Source organism: Haliotis rubra, unplaced genomic scaffold (genome assembly GCF_003918875.1).
Source record: "Haliotis rubra isolate DU_JTF1 unplaced genomic scaffold, ASM391887v1 Scf37, whole genome shotgun sequence".
Lineage (NCBI taxonomy): Eukaryota > Metazoa > Mollusca > Gastropoda > Lepetellida > Haliotidae > Haliotis > Haliotis rubra.
In genome coordinates this window covers 2,450,647-2,461,146 of record NW_025767046.1, presented here as the reverse complement: position 1 = coordinate 2,461,146, position 10,500 = coordinate 2,450,647, and the positions used below count along the sequence as shown (strand labels likewise).

The window sequence follows — 10,500 nt, the reverse complement described above, 5'->3', positions numbered from 1 at the left end:
TGCACAGTTAGATGGTTCGACAAAAACACGGGTGAAGACAGACTGGCTGACGAATGTCACTAGTGTGTTTTATAAGTAGAGTCTTCCTGTGATACCTGTCACAGGGTATCATAAATCTTTATCCCACGGAAGTGAGTGAGCGAGTGGGTGAGTCAGGTTTTACGCTGCGTTTAGCAATATTCTAGCAATATCACGGTGGGAGACATGTGGACCCATGTGAGGAATCCCATGTGAAGAATCGAACCACGACCTGCGGCGTGACGTGCGAACACGTTAACAACTAGGCTACCCCCGCCCACTCTGTTCCCACTAAAGACGTGATATGTATTTTCAAATTCTGTAAAATGTCTATCGGACATAAAACTCATAATCAGAAATAAAACCCGTATTTTGATAAATCAGTACATGTTTATAATTTATATTGTTCTTTATAGTATCAGTACAGATTCTGTAGACAGGCACCCAGTCGCAGCAAATACAGTCTGATCCGCATTCCACTAAAGTTACCACCCGTGAAGGTCCGGGTTACAATTGGTCTTCAGTAACCCATGCTTGTCGTAAGAGGCGACTAACGTGGTCGGGTGGTCAGGCTCGCTGACTTGGTTGACATATGCCATTGCATCCCAGTTGCGTATTTCGATGCTCATGCTGTTGATCACTAGGTTGCCTCGTCCAGACTCGGTTATTTACAGACCGCCGCCATATAGATGGATTATTGCCGAGTGCGGCGTTAAACACCAACCGATCAAATGAAGTTGCCTCTAATTATCACTGTCGAAAGAGCTGTTTGACGAAAATCTAGTGATAGAGCTTTGTGTGCAACTTGATTGCGCCTACACCGACGACATGCACATGTGGCTCTCATACTATCCACCACTAGGCTGCTTGTCCAGACGCGATACTTAACGCGCAGCTGAGAGATATAAAAAACTCAACTCAGCTTTTCAGATCCATCTGCTTTCAAAACCGATCAAACTCGAGAGAATAAATTTATGATTTTAGTCAAACTCAAGTCTAGAATACTTTGAATCAAATACATATTGTACAATCGACTCTGCTTTTAGCAGAGATTTCTTATGGATGTGGAAAGGGTTTTGTCGCTTCTATTGTAAAGTGTAGAGTCCATAATGAAAATCCAGCTTGCAACAGCTCTAGATATTTTCACAAGGGTTTGTTTTGGATTTTTAACTATTTATTATGTATTACATGATGAACTTTTGTTCCAGGCTCCGTTTGGATATTGGGTTTGTTATGTAAATTTGGTAGAAATATTTACAAAAATGCAACTTTATTCCTGGAACTAAATGTCAGTCGGCCACAAATCCATCCTTTATGCATTTCCAGCTTCGCCCAGCGTCCTCTCATCCGGGATGAAGTCCGATCTTCACGTAGATGTATCATACTGGAATAAGAGATCAGATTATAATGAGATTGTCAATGCTCCGACAACGTCATGGCGTTAATTACGTGTCTAGTCATTAAGTCATGGAACACCTGAAGTAATGATGACGTAAAACGTGGAATAAATACATCAAAATGGATTTGGTCTGTGTACTTTATGCATGGCCGTGTGGTTTTAATGCACAAATCTACATCAAATCCATTCGAGAAAGAATCTTTATTAGCCTACCTTTAAAATGTACACCGCTAACATCCAACGCTAGTTCATATACATCCTAGGGCTCACTTCCCAATGTGACCTGTAACAGGTCAAAAATTGGGCACGCTTGTTGGGGTCGACGTGGGGTATGTAATCGTGTAGTGATAGCTTGTTCTGAAATTGACAAGTCATTCCCTCCACCATGTTGTCAATGTCATCGTAAATCAACAATATATACCGATTGTCGTGACACGTGTTTTCACTGGGCTAACATAGTGTCAGGGTTAACACTGTATCTCAGGAAATCCCGACAACGAGTCCATTCAGATCCCCTACATACCCGCAGCGAACATGGGAGCTATAGCAATGCATTGCATCAGTCGCTGGTGTTACACATACAAGGTCAGGTGTACATTTCATATCAATATCACACCGCTCGGATTTCCTTCCAAAGGTTTCAAGTTCGGTGATCTCCTATTTTTAGAATTTCAGTGTCAAGTGTGGGTATTGTGCTTCAGATAAAGTTATCGAGATTCGTTTTTAAGTTTGTATTTCGGGTAAAGTGATTATTGTTTTGTTTTGCTTGTTTGTTGTTTAACGCCGAACTCAGCAAACTTCCAGCTATATGGCGGAGGTTTGTAAATAATCGAGTCTGGACAAGATAATCCAGTGATCAACAGCATGAGCATCGATCTACGCAACTTGGATACGATGACATGTGTCAACCAAGTCAGCGAGCCTGACCACCCAATCCCGTTAGTCGCCTCTTACGACAAGCATGGTTTGCTGAAGATCAATTCTAACCCGGATTTTTACATGTTGTTATATTATGGGATTGAAGAGGACTTTGGGATTTAAGATAAGATGAGACTATTATCTTGAGCATTTAACGGTCATAAAATATTGCACTGACAGTATTAAAACACAATAGTAATATTAAGATTGACAACAGCAGTGTACATTATTAAGATAAATACTAAACATGTAAAAGTTAGCCTCATGCACACAAGAGCAATGTACGCAATACAAAAAGAGAAAACATGCGAGGAGTAAAATGTTAAGACTTATTGAGAAGTTTGATGCTGCATGGTACCAGTTATTTGGAGGTTGTATTACTTTTGTAAAGAGGAATTTTGAAGCGGCGGCCGGAAGGAAGTAGTTCAAAATGATTATGTAAACAGTGGGACGTATCAGCCAGAATTGCAGATTCTTTCTTTTCAACCGGGGACTCATATAGGGCAGTCAAGTTATGGAGGGGAATGCCGCAAACTTTACTAGAAAGTTTCACAATTGAGTTGATTTTGTTTCTTAGTTTCAAGGGAAGATTACCGTACCATGCTTGTATACAAAATGTGATAACACTTTGGATAAAAGTTTGATAAAATAGGTTTAACATGACTTGGTCAACACGTTAAATCTATTTTATCAAACCTTTTATTTGGGGTGGTTATTGGGTGATTACTTTTATTCCAATTTTCAAAAGATTTTCCTTGTGTGTTTTAGACAGTTCGACTAAATTATTATAAATTGACACTTAACAGACCGTATCCCTTCCGTCCCGTATGGTAAACACGTATATCATTCTGCACAAAGTTTTCCACCTGAAAACTCCACCCGGAAATATTTTGCTGAGGAAAGATCCTTAAGACACCCGAACCCGCCTGACCCCGTGATAACGGGCTTACACCAAGGGAATAGGGAAAACGCTGTACGGTGGAAACCAGACAAAGAGAATTTGATATTATGGAGGAAGTGATTATGCTGTGTGACATGCATTTCAAATACATCTTTGTCTCCTACAATAGGGTGACATTGCGTCTACTCTTACATGTACACGTAGCTGCAACACGAGCTGTTTCTTGGGGTACTCTAAATTATAACCCGTGAAGATCCGGGGTAGAATAGGTCTTCAGCAACCCATGCTTGCCACAAAAGGCGACTATGCTTGTCGTAAGAGGCGACTAACGGGATCGGGTGGTCAGGCTCGCTGACTTGGTTGACACATGTCATCAGTTCCCAATTGCCCAGATCGATGCTCATGCTGTTGATCGCTGGTCCAGACTCGATTATTTACAGACCGCCGCCATATAGCTGGAATATTGCTGAGTGCGGCGTAAAACTAAACTCACTCACTTACTCTAAATTATATTACCTGTGAGTGAATTGTGTTTTACGCCGCTTTTAGCAATATTGCAGCCACATCAGAGAGAATGACAACGATAATGAGTTATACAAGTTATCCTGTCAAAGGAAGAAGTACCTTCAACAATAACTATTTTCCCCTTGCTCTTCAGTCTGTCGCTTTCACATGCTTTGATGGCGTTCCGTGATTAAGGGGTATTCTGACACATTTACATATGAACACGCCAACTCTTCACTAAATGCTCCTTTGGTGTCGGGTTATGGTCAGCCGAGGATAAAATCCGACACGACAACGCGACAAGGTGAAAGCTTAACGTCCAAACCACTCTCTTCCCATCTTCCATAACTTCCGCTACTATCCCAGATGACCTCTGACCAAAGAGGTCATTAATTTGTTGCTCAGGTACGAGCACAATATCCACCGGATACTTCAGAAGGACGGGACATTTTTGATGGTTCACCGGTAATGCGTGTGACATTTTTTCGGGTCATCTGTTAAGTGAACTGAGACGGTGGCCCTGTAATTTGACACCCCTGATAAAGTAACCCCTATTCTCGTGAGACAGAAACATGTCTTTGACTGGATTGATGATTATTTATGTTTTTGCTGATAAGGCAGGTACCGTACTTAACATACGCTGTCACACATCTTTACGTGTTGCTTATTGGACCGTCACATCTCCTGCAACATCAGATTCAAAGAGCATGCAGAACAGATTGTCACGCTGCTTGAAGTGCCTCGCCTTCATGTGAATTTAACAACTTCTCTCCCGGAAACGTCCATAGGGCCTGCTTCAGACACCATATACCGAGGGACGGGCCTCAGAGTTCATAAGGAAATGATCACTGTCGCGATAATTACCGCGAGGCTTTGCGAGATCTGCAAGATTTGAAGGCTCACATCGGAGTTTTTACCTTCATCTATATCATCCACGGTATATGGTCTCTGAGATATTATAGACTAACGCTTGGTGTCTGAATATATATAATTTTGATAGAAACAAATAATTACTTTCAATTTGAAAAAAGAGGCAAAGTGAGTCGGGAGATTCAGAAGTTGAGAAAATATAGTCTTCTTTGTTTAGGGATTTAGCATTGCAGAAGGGATTGGTGGTAAGGGAAAACGATGCGGTTCAGGTACTGTGAGGCAGACTACGTATATTATTGAACTGGTGATCTCTCCATCCAAAGTATCTCACACACACACACACACACACACACTCAACACCATCTCTAATCTGGACCAGTGATTGATCAATAGCACCGCCCACACACATCGATGACACGTATCATCGTCCCTTTTGATCCAGCGTACGGCGTATGATGACAGTATCTTTCCTTCCGCACGGAACTCTTTCCTTGAGGAAAAGATCAACCAATCGCGTATCACGCGAAGTAAAATTGGGGAATCCACCGCTCTGTTTAGCTGCAGTTGGCTATGCAATTTCCTTATCAAGTGTTTTCATTACAGATATAATTATGCATGCACACCGCTGTCCCTCGTATGGCTGCGACGAAAGGGGTGAGACAAGGAAGGTATCTGAGTGCTATTTTATTCATGCTTTCTGCACAAAATTTCTACATCACAACAATGCATTTATAAGAACGTTTACAGTATCTCTAGTATTGTGTTGTAGTATTCTCTCTTACTGACTCTTCCCCATGGTCCTTAGTATGGTGATATACCTTCAGTGTTGGCAATCTATAGCCTGTTTTTACATTGTGTTGTCATTTCTAGATAAAATGTTTTAGATTTAATTACTAGTTTTAAAGGGATATCTGTGATACACTAGTAGTTTTACTGTTCTTCGTCAACAGTCTTCTATTTTCTAATTTTATTGATCTATAATATAATTATTGATTGTTCTCGTCACGATATGGCTGAAATATTGCCGATGTGACGATAAATATTAACTCACTCACTCTTACTGACTCTAAACCCTAGAACTTGTCACGTAAGTACCGAATTCTACAGAATTTCTGTATCGGGGACCACACGTTAGCCAATGTTTACCGTAAAAGACAGATTGCCCCTACTAATAAAGCTGTATGCTTAAAGGGAAAAGGGCTGGAGAAAACTGGTAACTTAGGTCCAACCGTTCAAACACTATATCACTTCTCTACAGATTTAATTTAATGTAAATTGACTTTGGTGGGGATGGAGAAAATACATACACCCAGTTTAATGGTGGCTAAATAAAAACAAACAAGAACTGGCTACTGGGAACCGACGGCGAGTTGATGTTTTGGATTGTACGTTGGCGGGGTTTTGGCGACAGATTGCAGCCTAGTTAGGTTCGGATAACGTTTGCAACTTTTTTGTCAAATCCAATTTTCACGTGTCTACTTACTTTTGCGCGGTGGGGTTTATCACGTAACAGTAAATGATACTCTTAACACGTCTCAGTTTTCAAACCAATGCAAATTACAAAGTCCAGACCAGTACTGATCAAGGCCAGCAGGTTGTGGAACATAGTCCCTCGTTAGTGAGTTTCATCCTTTGTTTTAGTAATATGTTTGTGAGAGGGTGAATATTGCTTTATGCCGCTTTTAGCAGTATTCCAGCAATATCACGGCGAGAACACACATCGTTGACGATCGTTGTAACTGAAGCTGAAACAGGTCTAGGTTAGTGTCGTTGTAATTCATGGTGTTCGTGCTATTGATGACGATCACTTTGTTGGTAGTGATGATAATAGTGAGTGAGTGAGTGTGGTTTTACGCCGCCCGCTTTTAGCAATATTCCAGCAATATCTGGCGGGAAACACCAAGAAATGGGCTTCACACATTGTACCCATGTGAAGAATCGAACCCGGGTCTTCCACGTGACGAGCAGACGCGGCTACCCACTGCCCTAATATGTGTGTTGGGTCAACACGGTGACGGTCATCTTGTCAGGAATGATTTATTTATGAATGCACAAATTAGGGGGCATGAGTTTCTGGTTGTAATTCGTATATAAAAGTGAATGCTTTATGATTTATTATAACTTCAAATGATAGTTAAACGACACATCAGTATTAGGTTTGAATGTTGGCGGAAAGCTCAGTGACAAGGTCATGAACGTGTACTGCTGTCAGTACTTGTTTTGTGTAATAGTTTGGGAGAATCAAGTTGAACAGATGCACTTCAGTGTTCCCACGTGACACCATAATTCACTGCCTGTCTACGGCGTGAGTATTATTTATGCTGTTTGTGGGTTGTTTGCCTGACAAAGAATCGACTATTTACAGCCCGCTATATAATAGCGTAACGCATTGACTCTGAATATGTATGATTCTGTAACATATGTGATTACACTTTCTTAATAAAGTACAGATTCTTGTACTTTTGTTGGGTTGAACCGACATCCTCAGAGTCAGGCACCTAATCGCCAGCACACAAAGTCAGTCACCTAACCCGCTCAGCCACGGAATCGAACAAAAGTACTAGTACTAAGAAAGTGTAATCCCAAATATAACATATGTTACATCTGACCACTTTCTAAATGGCATTGTGTATTTATATAATTCTGGTAGGAAAAAAATTCCTTTTGAAGTGAATAGGAGCCCCAGTAAGTTTGGAGATTCAGATTTGAAGCTGAGGAAGTCTGGACATGCTTCATTGGTGTGTGTGTGTGTGTGTGTGTGTGTGTGTGTGTGTGTGTGTGTGTGTGTGTGTGTGTGTGTGTGTGTGTGTGTGTGTGTGTGTGTGTGTGTGTGTGTGTGTGTGTGTGTGTGTGTGTGTGTGTGTGTGTGTGTGTGTGTGTTTTTAGTGCTTAAAGCGTTCGCTCGTCACGCCGAAGGCCCGAGTTCGATTCCCCACATGGGTACAATTTGTGAAGCCCATTTCTGGTGTCCCCCGCCGTGATATTGCTGGGATATTGCGAAAAACGACGTAAAACCATACTCAGTCAGTCAGTTCATTTTGGGCTTTAGCATTGCAGAACGGCAGGACGTGGGGACAATAATGTGGTTCGGGGACTGTGACAGACAAACCTTGTCACAACTGGAGTGTCACTTGCTGAGGCGTAAAACAGTATTCAGTATGAATATGTATGTAAATCAGTACCCACAACTGTAAATGACAAGCACACAAGGATGCTGCACGTACACCACATTGAGTTTCATTATTAGTAGTGACAGCTATTGACATCCTTTGTTTGAAATTGACATATGTATATTTCATGAATTAATATAGCAACTTTTTGAAACGGGGGATTCATATGACGACATCTGACGTGTGTACTTTGATTCATATAAGGAACGCGCGAAAGGAATATTTGATAGGGCCTCGGTTGATTCGTGGGTGGGGGAGGAGTGTGGGTGGTTTACACGCGATCGTGCATTGCATTTGTAACGTTTCACGTGCAGTTAGGCGTGCTGGTGTTGAAATGCTTGATTGTAAATGATTTGTGGGTTTATACAGACGCCAGATGTTCATGACTTGACGCGTCAATCACAGGAAATACATATGTATTGTTCATATCAAATTAGACATGTTGTACATAAGTATACAACTCTGTACAAAACAACAAAAGTATCAGCGGTACATCGTGATATTGCTGGAATATTGCTAAAAGCGGAGTAAAACTATACTCACTCACTCACCCCATGATTGTGTACATTGTAAAGGCAAAGTGTAACACATTCAATATTGTTTTATCTTCTTCTCTGACTTACCGTGGTCAACTGAAGCGCGTACACCCGAAACAGCTGACTCATTAATGACCTTGAATCAATTATCGTCGACCGAAGCTCCAAAGCCATATTGAACTGCAATATCGAAGTGATCGATTGGCGGCAATTCTGATTTGAATGGCTTTCCGTCGGCGACGCCAAGCGTAATATTATGAATGACTGCCTTTGTTTCTATAAACACTTGTCTGCTTTGACTACCACTGTGTATATGCCAACACTGGGATTGTTTTTTGCTGCAGGGAACGGAAGAAATTGCTGACAGGGTGATTGGCGGAGTAATAAATATTCTACCGTGTTAATTTCATGATTTGTGATGTCACGTGTTAGCGTCTATTGCGAGACAACTTAACCTGGTAATGATAATGTGTTCGTTGGTTGTCAAAATTGATTCAATCATCAAAACAATGCGTGGGCTGGTGTTGTCAATGTTGATCACATGTTGGTATTGTTTATTTCAGTGTTTATATCGCGGGTAAGGATCGGATTTCACAAACAGTCAATAGTCTGACTGATCACTGGCCATGTAAAGTCGATAGCTGCTAACACTGCTGGTAGGTTAGGGTGCCCTATCCCTTCTAGACTAACAACTAGTCTCTGAAATGAACATATTTTACTGAAAAAAGTTCATAGTAAAAAAATATATAATATAATAAAAAAGGAGCCCTGATACTTTCTTCATTTTCAGAAGAAGCTGAGGAAATCTAGACTTGCCACATTTTCTAGACTTGCGTGGGATTTCTTGGATATATTTGCTTCAGGGTCTGTACGACAAACTATATCCCTTCCTGTATTACCGTCACAGGTTTTGTTGGTTGTTCATTTGAACACGGGTGCGGTGGAGCAGCGTAGTGGTTAGAGCGTTCGCTCGTCATGCCGAAGGCCCGAGTTCGACTTCCTACTATTATTTGGATCAAATGTGCGAAGCCCATTTCTGTGTCCCCCGCCTTGACATTGCTAAAATATTGCTAAAAGCGGCGTAAAACTAAACTCAATCACTCACTCATTCCGATGATTAGTACACAGCATTTAGCAGTATGCAAGCTGTGTAATAGCGGTCTGTTGGTAATCGAATCCGGGTGTAGGAAACCGGTGGTTGACAGCATGAACAGACGCCAATTCCTCTCGTCGATACAATCAGCAATGCCAGGCAATGTACCCCACAACCCCGCTCCCAACACCTCGATCATCAATGTGGGGCGCGGGGGTTGGGTTAATGTTTTGTTTTGGTTTTTGTTGTTGTTGTTTTGGTTTTTTTGTTTGTGTTTGTTTTGTTGTTTTGTTTGTATTTTTGGTTTTTTTTTATGTATTCCTTTTTCTTTCTTTTTTTATTGGGGAGTTGGGGTGGGGTTAGGTTGGGTTGGGTTGGGTTTTTGTTGTTGTTTTGGGGGTTTTTTTTGGGGGGGTGAGGCTCTTCTACCTATAATCGTTCATATTACGTTTTCAAGATTACGATTAAGTGCAGCAGAGGGTGGCTGGTGATCCCGGCACAACCAGGCTGGTGAGGTTCATTATCTGCGAAGGTACAATTACCTCATCTACATATGTAGCCCAGACAGCGAATGGGACTTCTCCCAGGAAGCGCTGTCTAGTCGAACCTGCCAAGAATTTTCAGGGCAACACGGAGTCTCCCAACACAACAACCGTCTGCACTGGCCTTTTCATCTCAGCTCCCTGGGGAATATCCAACCCAAGCTACTTGTGAGGCGCTGGATGGTTAACGGGCACATTGTCCCCGCATCCTACCCACTGAGGCCACGTGGCAAGTCGTGAGACAGGAAAATAAAAACAAATCAAACCCAGTAAGACACTGTGACACTGTGAAATAAACAATTGTGATATTATTCATCCAAACCGGGATTCGACCATGTCTAAGCCTAAGCAAAGAGAGGGCTGCGTAAGTGAAGTTAAATGAGGAATCGTGTTGACAGTCACTAGTAGACTTCAAAGAGCGATAGGTCCATAGTAACCACCCTGTTAATCGTAATCGGGGATTGGGTGGCCAAAAGCTCTGCTTGTTATGGCTAATGGCTAAACATAATTATGTGTCATCGTACTCTAGCTGCAAAGATCGATGTCATG

The 10,500-nt window shown here is 41.7% G+C and overlaps 1 long non-coding RNA gene across 1 annotated transcript; it reads right to left on the bottom strand.

The window, feature by feature from the left end:
* Positions 1-1,008: 1,008 nt before the first annotated feature.
* LOC124285893 lies at positions 1,009-8,671 on the bottom strand. Its single transcript, XR_006900902.1, has 2 exons — positions 8,404-8,671; positions 1,009-1,402 (listed from the first exon to the last, which is right to left on the bottom strand). It is a non-coding gene; the product is annotated as an uncharacterized LOC124285893 (long non-coding RNA).
* Between the last annotated feature and the right edge of the window lie 1,829 nt (positions 8,672-10,500).